The 15223-nt window shown below is 43.3% G+C and overlaps 1 long non-coding RNA gene across 1 annotated transcript; it reads left to right on the top strand.

Moving 5' to 3' along the window:
- The first annotated feature begins 376 nt into the window (after positions 1-376).
- Positions 377-9039, top strand: LOC136677860 (uncharacterized). Its single transcript, XR_010796440.1, has 4 exons — positions 377-425; positions 8346-8482; positions 8567-8618; positions 8878-9039. It is a non-coding gene; the product is annotated as an uncharacterized lncRNA (long non-coding RNA).
- Positions 9040-15223: the final 6184 nt, after the last annotated feature.

The raw sequence follows: 15223 nt of genomic DNA, 5'->3' as shown, positions 1-15223 counted from the left end.
GACTCTGTTTTTATAAAGGTTTCTCAGTTTCTAAGGAAGTTTTTGCTGACATTGTCAAATTGGCTCTTGCCACATGGGCCTAGAGATCCAGAATTCTGTAAAGCTGCTTTGTGACAGAACCAGTAACAAGTGCTTTATATACAAGACTGAATAAAAAGACCAAGAAACCATGAACAGAGCTAAGGATAAATAGAGGAACTAATGTAAAACAAAGACTGATTAAATATAAGCACATAGACAGGTTTATAAACAGTAACTAATGAGAAACACCTGGAGCACTCACATGAACAGAAGGGGGCGTGGCTAGGGCAGTCAGGTGAGGAAGAGATGATGACAAGCACCTGGAGGACAAACAAAGAGCACAAAGAGGGGAAGTCTTCAAGAAAAACAAGCCAGAAAAGAAAACAAGACCAAGACTCGGAGGGGTAGGACTGAAACATAACACACTGTTTTAAGAGTATTTTTAAAAGAAGCAGGTGCTGACTTCACATGTTTCAGATGAAACATAGGATGGCTTTTATCCTCCCAGCTTGGTGCTGTTGAATGTTTAGAGGACTCTGAGCTGGTGTGTGAAATTTGCAATCACTTAATTGGGTGACAAACTCATAAAAATTATAATAATCACAAGTTAAACAATACAGAGAAAAAGGCAAGTTTTGGTGTGTTACAGCTGATTCTTCCCAGAGACCTCCCCTCAGCAATAAGGCAGTAAAGCGGGCCGTTATTAAAGATGAAATTATGATTGAAACGAGTTCATGCTTTGCAATAATTAGAGAAATCCAAACTCAGACAGAACATTCCTGAAAGTGTCTTATAAGACGTACTCTGTAATGAGATCCGTGTGAGATCCGAAATCTCTTTCCGGATGTAAATGTTCAGTAATAATAAGTACATTTCCTAAAAAAAAGGGAGTCAGTATCCCTGTAACTGCAATAAAGTTTCCCTCTGGAGACCCATAAATCAACACGAGAAGGAATGAATGACTATGTTAGTGTTTCAGAAGCAGTACCGCAGAGTTTTCCCTGGCGGTGAGAAAATGTCAGAGTCCTTTTTTTTTTTTTTAAGTGACTTTAATTTTAAAGAACAATTATAAAAGACTTAGGAAGGTCATTGATCATCACAGTGTCATTGTAGTTCTTTGTACAGGTGATCAACAAGAGCCTAAGTTCACCGTGCTCAGTGCCAATCATGGGCTAGACCGGTATGAATCCCCCCAGTATCAGGCTGTGGAACAGTGAGGAATGGGGTGAAGTGGCATTTTAATCCATAATCATGATCTCAGGTGGCTGAATACAATCAAAACCTCACAACAATGTTCCATTATTTAGTGTAAAGGTACAGCTTTTGAAGATTAGAAGCTATTTTTGTAGAAAAAGAGAGAAAACTAATGTCAGAAGAAATTTTGGCCAGTTGGTAGCACAAGTGGCTTTACATGAGTGGTTCAAAAAGATGTGGTGGCACTGAATAATGGGTCCTTCTGTAAAGGAAATGGTACTATATAGATCCTGGACACTCAAAGAAACTTGTGCATAATTAAATGGTTCTCTACATCATGAAAGGGTTCTTCAGACTGATGGAGACTGTGCTATAGATGGTTCTGTATGGCACCAAAAATAGTTATTCAATTGTAATGATGCAGAGAACCATTTAATAATGCACAAGTTTTTTTGAGTGCCCAGGGTTCTATATAGAACCCTTTTCTTTACTGAAGAACCATCATGTTTGAGTGTGTACATGACTAAAATTGGGAATTGTTGGTTTTATTGGAAGTAAGTGTGGAAGTTGTGGGTTACAAATTGAAGAGGTGCATAGAATGTATATCTAGGAAGAAAGAAATGACTCATTCATTAATTTTCTGTAACCGCTGTTAACCAGGGTCATTGTTGGTGGGGAGATTACCCAGATTCATTTTGTAGAAGTCAAGAGCACACCCTCGAGAAGGTGCCATCATAGGGCGGAAAATTCACCTTCCAAGCGGACACAGGGAGAACACACCAAACTCTTCACAAACATGAAGTTTGAACTCCAGACCCCAGGACCCTGTCGCTGGGTGGAGGCTTAACTACCTGCGGTGTTTCTGTGCCACTCAAGAAACCCTATTACAATTGAAAGCATATTTTCTAATTATCAGTAAACATGATGAATTATTAAGTAATTGCTCACAAATTTTTCTCTCTTTTATCAATTACTCTGATGATTTAGCAGCTGTTCCCACATTCCCAGTGCTGACCTTTTTGTTGTTGATTACTTGATTTTTATTTTTATTTATTGACCACCTGTAGTTTTTCTGATCATTTGGGTTTCACTCTCTTTTTAACTTCTAACTTATCTTCATTTTATCGTCTGAAACATTTTATTAAGGGAATGAAGAAAGTTTATACATTTCAAAGGCGAAAAATCTTTGGACGAGAACTTCAGGGTCATTTAATGACCACCTCTCTGCATGAAGCTAATAATCTGCTCTCTCTGGCAAATGGTGCAAAATGTTTGCCGCCAGTAATAAGTTGTGTTTTGATAGCTTGTGGGTCTCTTTCTCAGTGGTTTAATAGGGCTTTGGCAGGATTTCCTGTGAGATTTAGTCTGTGAAAAACCTCTTCAGATGAATTTTGTAGAGAAAGTTACAAACATTCATTCATTCATTATCTGTACCCCTTATCCAGTTCAGGGTCGTGGTGGGTCCAGAGCCTACCTGGAATCATTGGGCGCAAGGAGGGAATACACCCTGGAGGGGGCGCCAGTCCTTCACAGGGCAACACACACTCACACATTCACTTACACATTCACACACGGACACTTTTGAGTCGCCAATCCACCTACCATTGTGTGTTTTTTAGACTATGGGAGGAAACCGGAGCACCCGGAGGAAACCCACACAGACACAGGGAGAACACACCACACTCCTCACAAACAGTCACCCGGAGGACACCCACGCAGACACAGGGAGAACACACCACACTCCTCACAGACAGTCACCCGGAGGAAACCCACGCAGACACAGGGAGAACACACCACACTCCTCACAGACAGTCACCCGGAGGAAACCCACGCAGACACAGGGAGAACACACCACACTCCTCACAGACAGTCACCCGGAGGAAACCCACGCAGACACAGGGAGAACACACCACACTCCTCACAGACAGTCACCCGGAGGACACCCACGCAGACACAGGGAGAACACACCACACTCCTCACAGACAGTCACCCGGAGGAAACCCACGCAGACACAGGGAGAACACACCACACTCCTCACAGACAGTCACCCGGAGGACACCCACGCAGACACAGGGAGAACACACCACACTCCTCACAGACAGTCACCCGGAGGACACCCACGCAGACACAGGGAGAACACACCACACTCCTCACAGACAGTCACCCGGAGGAAACCCACGCAGACACAGGGAGAACACACCACACTCCTCACAGACAGTCACCCGGAGGACACCCACGCAGACACAGGGAGAACACACCACACTCCTCACAGACAGTCACCCGGAGGAGGAATTGAACCCATAACCTCCAGGTCCCTGGAGCTGTGTGACTGCGACACTAACCTGCTGCACCATGTTACAAACAGAGTTCTCAAAAACATTAAAATAAATATGGACGAAAACATCTTGAAACATCTGGCGATTCTGAGGCTCTTCTGTTGGGTGAATTGCAGTGATTATTAATGTTAAAAGTAAAATGTGCTTTAAAGATTTCCACTTTTAACCCTAACATTTGCGCACACCCAAACTAGTGATCGGGAGCAGTGAGCGCACACAGACACAACACCCAGAGAGTAGTTGGAGGTCTGGTGTCTCGATCAAGAGCATGTCAGCCATGGATGTTGAGGGGGGAGCAAGCACTGGTGCTGTTCCTTCACTCCACCTGCCATTTTTACCTGGATTCTCTAAGTCCTTCTTGACTGTGGGGCATGGAGGCACTGCAGGCAGTGGGTTCAAACCATGCCTCAGGTCCCTCTCAGTGAGAAGTTCTCCCTGTGTCAACGTGGGTTTCCTCTGGGTGCTGTTACATAGATAAATGTATGAATGCTTCAATATATGAAAGATTCCCAACTCTTTTTGATGAAAATACCTTATAACTTTGTTAACGGTGCCTTTCTGTAAGTGAAATATATAGAACAAAGAACTCTCTTCAAGTCTAAAGACCCTCACTGAAACCTTTTCCCAGATCTATATGTCAAAGCATCTTTTATTTTTAAGAGTGGGCCTTGACAGGGAACCCGTGAATGGCAGTTTGACTCATGCAAAGCTTTTGTTGGATGGAAATGTGTTTTAGCAGCATATATTTAAAGTGAATTCCCATGCCGGAGATGCTAAGAGCCCATTTGGAGGTATATGGAATGGAGCGGGATTCCAGATTCGTTGCCACGGCAACGGACGGAAGCAAACACCTGTGAATAAGCAGGAGAAAGTGGCAGCACCGAAGGAAATGCTTTAATTAGAGACAGGACACGAGAGGGGCAAGAGGACAAAAGCAATGCATTACTTCAACCCCCAATTAACACACACAATCTATCAAAGAGAATTAATTCCCAGCTGAAGGTTCACCAGAGAGGGGGAAAAAAAAGAGAGTAATTACGCTCTACAGATGCCAAACTCTATCGTTTTCTCCAGAAGTTTCATTGTGAAGTGTTTCTCTTTGATGGTTGTCTGTTGGTGCTCAGCCATTGATTGTGTTTGCATTGTAACGCTTTCATAAACCCAACCCATCTCAAACCCCACCGCAGATGAACTACGACTCTGACCTCCCACTAGGTGTTCACCAACAAAGAACATGCATTCATGACATCACTGAGTACTGTTGGAATTGTTTAGGCAAGAAGTCCTTCAACTCAGGTTCACGGCAGGAAGCACTCAGTGCCGTAGACGAGTCAGAGACTAGGCTTCAGTTACTCAGCTTCCACTCGAAAGAGGTGTGAAGTGCAACCTATTAATCCATTATTCATCATCACCAACTTTCCACTGGTTCTGAAAATGGGGCTACAACAAAAACACACCCATGTGAAACAAAGTGGAAGGAACTGGCGGAAGTAAGAAAATCTCTCGCGTTCTGCCGTGGTAACCATCCAACATCAGTAGCTGAGCTAAAGAATGTTTCTGTGGCTGAATGACATGAGATCCTCACAGCAATGTTACAACTATGGGCTTAGATTTAAGGCAAAAATTTTTTTTTTTTTTAAATGTAAATTTATTAAAGCACAAATACAAAATGTGAGTTGCGTAAGTGAATTTGGGGTCTTATTTTAATCTGTTTGTAGTTTGCCTTTGTTTTGTAATTTGCGTTCATTCAGATCGGCTTGTACTATTAAAATAGTTATTAGTTCAGTTTATATAGCACCTTTCACAAAGCCAAGGACACAGATGGAGAAAAAATAAAAATTCTACAGACGCAAAGAAGAAAAGAGAAATCTTTTGAGCAGAGATTTAAAGTAGGACATGGTTTGACAATTACGAAAAACAGGAGGAAGGGAGTTCCAGAGTCTGGGTGCAGTGATGCTGAAAGATCTACCACCCATAGTAGAAAGTCATAAAGAAGTCCGCTTTCCTTTCCCTTTTCTTTTTTTTCTCTCTTCCTGTCTTTTAGTATTTATTATTGCTCATAAATGTTTAATTAGGTGGTGCAGCAGGTTAGTGTCGCAGTCACACAGCTCCAGGGGGGCCTGGAGGTTGTGGGTTCAGGTCCCGCTCCGGGTGACTGTCTGTGAGGAGTTGGTGTGTTCTCCCCGTGTCTGCGTGGGTTTCCTCCGGGTGACTGTCTGTGAGGAGTGTGGTGTGTTCTCACTGTGTCTGTGTGGGTTTCCTCCGGGTGACTGTCTGTGAGGAGTGTGGTGTGTTCTCCCTGTGTCAGTGTGGGTTTCCTCCGGGTGACTGTCTGTGAGGAGTGTGGTGTGTTCTCCCTGTGTCAGTGTGGGTTTCCTCCGGGTGACTGTCTGTGAGGAGTGTGGTGTGTTCTTCCTGTGTCTGTGTGGGTTTCCTCCGGGTGACTGTCTGTGAGGAGTGTGGTGTGTTCTCACTGTGTCTGTGTGGGTTTCCTCCGGGTGACTGTCTGTGAGGAGTGTGGTGTGTTCTCACTGTGTCTGTGTGGGTTTCCTCCGGGTGACTGTCTGTGAGGAGTGTGGTGTGTTCTCACTGTGTCTGTGTGGGTTTCCTCCGGGTGACTGTCTGTGAGGAGTGTGGTGTGTTCTCACTGTGTCTGTGTGGGTTTCCTCCGGGTGACTGTCTGTGAGGAGTGTGGTGTGTTCTCACTGTGTCTGTGTGGGTTTCCTCCGGGTGACTGTCTGTGAGGAGTGTGGTGTGTTCTCTCTGTGTCTGTGTGGGTTTCCTCCGGGTGACTGTCTGTGAGGAGTGTGGTGTGTTCTCCCTGTGTCAGTGTGGGTTTCCTCCGGGTGACTGTCTGTGAGGAGTGTGGTGTGTTCTTCCTGTGTCTGTGTGGGTTTCCTCCGGGTGACTGTCTGTGAGGAGTGTGGTGTGTTCTCACTGTGTCTGTGTGGGTTTCCTCCGGGTGACTGTCTGTGAGGAGTGTGGTGTGTTCTCACTGTGTCTGTGTGGGTTTCCTCCGGGTGACTGTCTGTGAGGAGTGTGGTGTGTTCTCACTGTGTCTGTGTGGGTTTCCTCCGGGTGACTGTCTGTGAGGAGTGTGGTGTGTTCTCACTGTGTCTGTGTGGGTTTCCTCCGGGTGACTGTCTGTGAGGAGTGTGGTGTGTTCTCACTGTGTCTGTGTGGGTTTCCTCCGGGTGACTGTCTGTGAGGAGTGTGGTGTGTTCTCACTGTGTCTGTGTGGGTTTCCTCCGGGTGACTGTCTGTGAGGAGTGTGGTGTGTTCTCTCTGTGTCTGTGTGGGTTTCCTCCGGGTGACTGTCTGTGAGGAGTGTGGTGTGTTCTCCCTGTGTCTGCGTGGGTGTCCTCCGGGTGACTGTCTGTGAGGAGTGTGGTGTGTTCTCTCTGTGTCTGCGTGGGTTTCCTCCGGGTGACTGTCTGTGAGGAGTGTGGTGTGTTCTCACTGTTTCTGTGTGGGTTTCCTCCGGGTGACTGTCTGTGAGGAGTGTGGTGTGTTCTCCCTGTGTCTGCGTGGGTTTCCTCTGGGTGCTCCAGTTTCATCCCATGGTCCAAAAATACACGTTGGTAGGTGGATTGGTGACTTAAAAGTGTCCGAATGTGTGTGCGTGTTGCCCTGTGAAGGACTGACACCCCCTCCAGGGTTTTTTTTCGCCTTGCGCCCAATGATTCCAGGTAGGCTCTGGACCCACCGCGACCCTGAACTGGATAAGGGTTACAGATAATGAATGAATGTTTAATTGCTAGTCATTTCTGTGCATGTGCACACACACACACAAATATTCATGTGGATGTCACCTGTTGGGATATTCCTAGTTTGTTGATTGCACTGTGTGACTGTGTTAATGCACTTCTCTTTGAATCGTAATCATTCGGCAGTTCTCCTTAAAACTAATCGCTCGATGGAACAGTCTTTAATTGTGAAGACCATCAGGAAATCATGAGCTGGAAGTGACCACAGCTGCCAGCTTCCCACACTTCGCTGGTCTGTACGGTTAATGCAAAGTGCAAAATTCAGATTCAGTCGAAAATTACGTGCAGTTTCAAATCACGATTTATGAACCTGAAATGTTTTGGTTTATATATAACTCTATATTGTTATAGCTACTGGAAAGATGTCACAAAAGAGCATATGCTTTTACTGTAGAAAAGAAGGTAAATCTCCTTATTAACGTTAGTCAGAGTGCAGTGTACTACATGACACATCACATGTTCTACAGGAATGAAATGACTGTGTTAATTATGCACAAGAATACAACAAACACAACCCATTTCAAAGGTAAAACTGAGCACGTTGTCCCTCTGACCTGGAGGAAATGGAAGTTTACTGCAATATTCTGCCTGAGCGTGGCACAAGTGTCTGATCTTCTGTTTGCTGATCTGATAATGGACTGGCTCAGTCAGACGAGCAGTGAATCAACCTCAGACAAACACATGTCCATCTCCACACTCACTGCTGTCTGTTCAGAATGTGCGTCATTTGTACCGTACAGTCATTACTTTCCTGAGTACAGTAGTCTCACAGCTGACTGCCTGGAAAACAACCATCCTACAGACCGTCCAGAAAACAGAAGCCAGTCCGATCTAGAAAGGTTCTAGAACAGCGTTTCTCAATCTTTTCATGTTCTTATCTCTTGGAATGGGGAAGCCCCTTTATTCCCGGAAATAAAAGTCAGAGTAACACTTTAGAAACATGTATCTAACTTGTAAAATTGGACAAAACTTGCCTAAGCAGTTTATGGCACGTGGTTCACATAATGCAATAACATTTGTTTTACAGCTTCTTCTTGCTCCTGAATAATGCTGCTTTCAAATCACGTCAGAACGATTTTTTCAGTGAGGACCAACGTTGGAGCTTTCTCATGGCGACCATTTTCCCCCATCCTAATACGACTCGAATGGGAAACATCTGAAGTAGTAAGTATGCTTTTCTAAGGAGAACATTGACAATGCAGGCATTCCCAGCTTGTGAATTTGATTGGATGTTTTTTTACTTCCCAGGAAACCGATGCTGTTCTTACACACAAGCCAGTATTGTCTCATCCATTACCACGTGTGTAATAAAGTAAAGTAGTAAACTGCATTTACTTAATGTTCATAGTCTATTTAAGATGTTTAAAACAGCATAATTGATATTTCATTTGGTGTAATGGACTGATTGCCTGTTGTTATTTCATATCCAGCGTGCAAGCCTCCAAGCCTCTTGTCTCTAGCCATAATTTCAGTTCGGTTTTTGCTGTTGTTTTATTACTTACTCTTATATTACGTAAGTTACATTCATTCATCTTCTGTAACCGTCTCCTCTTGATCAGGATCGCAGTGCGTCTGAAGCCAAATTGGAATCTTTGGATGCCAGGAAGGAACAAACCCTGTACAGGACTGAACTCACTCACACTGGAGCACTCAGAGGAAAACTCTTCACAAACTGTGGCCTCAGGCAGGGATTAAACCAAACACCCTGGATCTGTGCAGTGCAGGTACTTTCAAAATACAAATATTAGCAGAGTATGCTGTTTATTTTTAAAGTCTGGTCCAACCATTTCGACAGCACACATGAACGCATGCCGTCTTAATCCCTGTTTGGACAGGATTCGTTTTATAATAATAATAATAAGTTAAATTTATATAGCGCCTTTTCACAAACCCTATCTGTGTTTTTCTGTGGGCGTGGGGTAAAGTAAGTGTCTCACTTCAATTTTGGGAAAGATTCCTGAGCTTATAACTTTTAAACAACCTGTAAAAAAAATAGCCCCAGGTTATTAATGCTGTCTGAATTGACATGTGGGGGAATATTCCGTCATATCCCAGGTATATGAGTTTTTTAGTGGGTTTTCCCGAGAATGGAGGAGCTGAAGGAGGTATATAGTAATATTCGGTTCAAGCACAAGGTTAGAATGACGTGCCACGCTCAAATTCACAAAACTACAGAGAGATGTTTTGGGTAGCTGTAGGTTGGTTTTGTACACAGTAGCAGCCTACAAACTTGTTATAATGTCAGTTATAATAACTGTGTGAAGGATTAGTAAAGTTAAATAGCTTGCATTACCACGTAGTGACAGTCCGTCTTCGTCCATCCAGAACGAGGGTCAGCACATTTACGTGGACCTCATGTTTGACATGTGACACCTTCACAGACAGCAGGTGGTCTTTAATGGTGTGCCTCATCAATGTAACATGGAAGACAGCCTCACAATTACCCGTCTTCTCTCTCACATGTTGCTGCCAAACATTAGGCAATCTACTCCTCAGCACTCAACCTATAACAAATCTGTCTCTGAAACAGGAAATGAATGACCAATTTAGAGTTGCTGTTTTTAAACTTCCATGCCTTTTTAATGAACACACAGAATGCAAGCGGGTATTAAAAACGTGCCTCCTGTGGAGATCTTTCGCCTGGAGATGTTGACAGGAGACCTAAAAAAAAAATGACTTACCAATATTAGAGCAAGCTCTGAGAATGGAGCTGTTGCTATGGCTTCTTCTTATGGGCACGTGTAAACTCTGCTACCTGGGGAAGAAAAAATAAAAAATCTCAAAGGAATCTCAACATCCTTCATGTGATCTGAATTTCATAAGATGCAGTGATGAATGAGTGATGAGAAAAATTGGCAGATCATACATTTTTTCTGAAAATAGAAACCGTCCATTACATATTTCCATGACAAATATTAGAAAAAAACAAATCAGCCACCAACAAACCAAATGTTGTATTAAATCTTAGTCATGTTCGCCTCCTCTGGGTATTTATAGGTGCAGCGTCATAGCCTGCTTAATCAGACCTGGTCTTGTAGCCAGCTTCTGCATCTTTTCAAGCAGCTGTTTAGGCAACTTAGGTCCAGTGAAGGGGATGAGTGGGTAGAAAGAGCCTTACGTTCCCATGTTCACTGCCAAGATTCAACAAGAAGGGTATAAAGGCCTGCTGTACTGGGCTGTGGATAATAATTGTGTTAAAGAACACTCATATCAAGGGCGGCACAGTGGCGCATCAGGTAGTTATGTCCTCCCAGTGTCTGTGTGGGTTTCCTCCTTGTTGTGTGATACATGTAGCCAACTCATGGAGCTACCAGACTCTAATTGGACACCCTCGCCAGTGTAGATTGTAGGACTGTGTGTTGTGTTCAAGGGCAAGACTGGGATGTGACCCCAAAGAGTGGGGAAAATCATCCCAATGTTACCGTAATGCACCTACTTAGCTGCTAGACTTGGCGTATCTTGAACCTTGACTAATGCAGCTTTAATGGCACCTACTTGCCTTTTGAATATAAACTTTTACTGTTCCATGGTGGTCAACTCTATTAATAGCAGCTGCTCAGAGAGCTCGGGGAAGCCTTCTCACTGTTGCATTAGCTTCTGTTAGTTGGAAGGGTCTGATTGCACACAATAAGAGCACAAACAAAGCAATTACAGTTTTAAAACCTGCTGCGTGTGGTTAATGACTCCTGACTGCAGCATAAACAGATCTAGCAAATCTCTCTTGAGCTTTACAGCAAATCAGAAGCAGGGTCAGGGCTTCTCTTCTAAATCAGTGTGTCTTTAGAGAGCTCTTATCCTGTATTATTTAGAACTTGTGTGAAAAATTAGTTGTTTTGTGGCTCCCACGTTGAGCAACGTTGGCCCTATCACCAGGAGATTAGGGGTTTGATCCTCATTGTTGCTTCCAGAACTGTCCTAGAGAGCACAACTCCTCTCCTTACAGTCCAGTCTAGTGCTCTTTCTGTGAGCTGATGTGACAGATCTGAGCAGTTTGCATGCTCCTCTGATGTGTTGAGCTCTTCAGTGGCATTGAATTAATGGTTTATTGTTAATTCCAAAAAGAAGCTGTTTGTTTAACTATGGCTATATTCCAGAATAGTTTATAATGGGGAAGAACATTCCAGAACAATTTTTATTGTCATGGTTGATCGATGAAGACCATGAATCTATGTCAAAGAGTGTAAATTCCTATGTATTTTGTTGTACACAGTTATACTGGAAGTCAATGACAACTCAAGCTCATGATCAGTCTATAGATCAGATCATTACATCATAAAAACCCGGGACCTCTTGCAGACATTTGCCGTTTAACACAGACCTTAAGATCGTGTGCAGCTGCTCTGGAGCTTCCCATTCAGTCTACTGCTTTTCTACGGAGGTTGTACAAACTCTGATACTGGAACATATACTGTGAGGAACTGACTTCCTCTAAGTAGTGTCAGTTCCGTCTCACTCTGTCTGGAAGTACAGTATATTTCTGCTGGTGATATTGCTGTGAATTTGTTCCCTGCAGTTTACTGAGTGTTTGCTCCTGTCTGTTTGCTCACTGCTGAAGCTGTCTGCAGGGTTTTGTGCCGTGCCACCTTTAAACAATCAGCAGCATGACTCTATCACCAGGGAAGTTCCATAACCCAGCGCTCTGCAAATCTACCTCCAGTCTTTTTCATACCAGCCTCGCTGTGTTTACATTCCCCAAATGTAAATCAATATCTTATTCCCTGCCATAGTGTACCATTACATAAGGACAGAAGGCTTTATTAGTTCTCCTGGAAAACAGCATGGACAAAGAGTTATCGCACACAGCCACTGTTTGTTCTGTGATGTTTAATGTAGCAGTGTTAATACCCACTATCTCGTTTGAGACATCATACTAAATTATGTTTATTGTGCCTGATTGCTAACATTAATGAAAAAGGTGGCGTCTCAGCCGTTCTTTTATCAACTAAAAGCCTACAGCAGTGGTCAATAGGCAGGCACTGGTTAAGTCCAGGTAAAAGTGTAGTTCATTATGGACCAACAACAAAACAGCAGAGAGAGAAATGACTCTCTTGTGGTCCAGCTACATTTTGCAGGATCTCCTTTTGTTCCTTTAGGTCCAGTCAGAGAGTTTGTAAAACAGTATCCATGACAACAGTGTTTTTACCAAACAAACAATGCAGTGTATTATGGATGTCACCTGTCCACTGTGTATTGTGGGATTGTTTCCACTAAAAATTGTGAACTATGACTTCGAACACCAATGCAAGATGGAGGACTCCCAAAATGGTGCGTTTATATATCACTTTTCATTGGTAGCTCTGCCACCCTCCACATGCTAGAATAGGATTCAGTTCTGAGTTCAGGCAGGAACACTTCACTAAAATAATCAAAAAGACTGTCAAAAATGTGTACATATTTACAGAGCCCCTAAGGCGACATGGTGGGTTTATTTAGCAAGTCATGGCCACTATATAGTATATTGAGGCCACAAAATAATATATTGAGGCCACAAGATAGTATTTTGAGGCCACGAATTAATATATTGAGGCCATAAAATAATATATTGAGGCCACAAATTAATATATTGAGGCCACACTGCTTTTCCATGTCGTCCATGAACCTCAAGGCAATGTGTTAACCACATTAACGTTAATCAACTGCAAACTGGTGTTAGACTTAATCTCAGAGGTTAGTTGTGTGGTTGTTCAGCTGCTATGCCAATCAAAGGTATGTCCATTGCAAATGCAGTTCCCTTGGTCCAAGCTTCAAAATACTATTTCGTGGCCTCAAAATACCATCTCATGACTTCAAAATACTATTTCGTGGCCTCAATATATTATTTAGTGGCCTCAAAATACTATTTCATGGCCTCAAAATACTATCTTTTGGCCTCAGTATATTATTCCGTGGCCTCAAAATACAATAAAGTGTCCACGACTTGCTAAATAAACCCACCATGTCACCTTAGGGGCTCCGTACATATTTGACTAAAAAGAGCACTCCAAATTATAAGTTATTTTAAATTCTAAGCGAGCTCCTGTCCATTGGTGGCGCTGTTTCCCTAAATACACTCAAACTCTGCACCCAAAGGAGTGCTACAAAAAAAAAAAAAAAAACAGTTTTCTGTTGGCAGCTTTTTGTGTTTGTATAATGCTAACGCTCTCTTACATGTTGGAACTTACATATAGGTTTATAAAGATAAGTGTTAGTGTTATGGCTAGGTTTATGGCTAGGTAGGTTTTAGCAATAGTGTCACACAAGCACAAAACACTGCTGTTTCTAACATTTCAGAGTGTAGAGTTAGGTTTAGGGTAAGGTTTAGTGTTACACCCTAGTTCCAGGTGTCCTTGGGCATGACTCCTAGCACTGCATTAACCTCTAACGTGATTAACATTGTAAGAACCTGCTCTAATGTGTAAGTCATAATTAATGTCTATCTCAGTCACTGGTAGCTTTTCTCATCTCAAGACTTTGACGAGGCAAAGAAGTGCCTTCACTTTATTTTTCTTTTCCTCTTCACTTTGTATTGTCAGGGAGACAGACTGACATGTTTGACTGGATTCTCCTCCTATCTCCTCCTTTTTTCTTCTCCCACTCCCCACCCATGACATTTCCTTTGAAGCGGTGGCTCCAGGAGCGCGAGACTGTGAAGCATTGTGAGGGATTTGTCACAGTTGTAATTTCTCTCTCACGTCTCCAGGCCCAGGCTTAATAACAGCACTGAGGAGCGCGCCAGGAGCACATCCCTCATAAACAAGGACAGAAAATCACACAGAGGCTGCGTTCATTCGCTGCCTTTTTAACGTTTGGTCCTTCAGTGCCGAGGTTTCGTATGTTCATCGTCTCCATCAGCAGCAGCACCACCACCAACATATTCACCCTTATGATCATCCTTTTCTTCACCTCTTTGACTGTAAATTCTCCCAGTCTCCCTCTCTGTAACTCCTTTTCTCTTTCCTAATATTGAGTCTCCTCTTCACGTCTCTCTTTCCGTCTTATACTTTTTAGGTGCACTGTTCTTTCTCTCTCTGTCTGATTGTCTATCTATCTATCGTTACACTTATATAGCGCCTTTCTAAATACCCAAGGATGCTTTACAATCCACACTGCTCTGAACATTCAGAACACTCAATCCACACACTGGTGAGAAGCGGAAGCCAAACGCGCACATTGTACTCTCGACCAGGAACGACCGTCCACCTGGAGGACTGCATCGGGCACTAGGATTTCACCCAGGACAGAGCGCCAATCCATATCTGGGCTCACACACGTTCACTCACACATACAGACATTCATACACATACTCACTCATTCACTCACACACACATTCATTCACATACACACTCATTCACACACACATTCATTCATACACATACTCACTCATTCACACACACAGACATTCATTCACATACACACTCATTCACTCATTCACACACTCATTCACTCACACACACAGACATTCACACTCATTCATTCACATACACACTCATTCACACAGACATTCATTCACTCACACACCAGGACAGTTATTAGACAGAAGCCAATTCACCTACCCTCCATGTTTTTGGACTGTGGGAGGATACCGGAGCCCCCGGAGGAAACCCACGCAGACACGGGGAGAACATGCAAACTCCACCCAGATGGGACTTGAACCCAAGATCCCAGCGCTGGGAGGCGAACGCGCTCACCACTAAGCCACCGTGCCGCCCGATTATGTCTCACTCACAAATGATGGATTGTAAAGTTATTGGGAATACGAAAGCATGGTGACTGCAGCTGATACTTTCAAGGTAGAGTCTATGCAGGAGAAAGACAACGTAGAGAGAAAGGAGAATGTATACTGAAGTAAGGTTTCTCTCTTATATCTAGGTGAACAAACACAGAATGAATGAAAGTTTTATTAATAATATTTAAGGTCAAATCTCA

Source organism: Hoplias malabaricus, chromosome Y (genome assembly GCF_029633855.1).
Source record: "Hoplias malabaricus isolate fHopMal1 chromosome Y, fHopMal1.hap1, whole genome shotgun sequence".
NCBI classification, from domain to species: Eukaryota; Metazoa; Chordata; class Actinopteri; order Characiformes; family Erythrinidae; genus Hoplias; species Hoplias malabaricus.
This window is presented reverse-complemented; position numbering and strand designations above follow the sequence as displayed.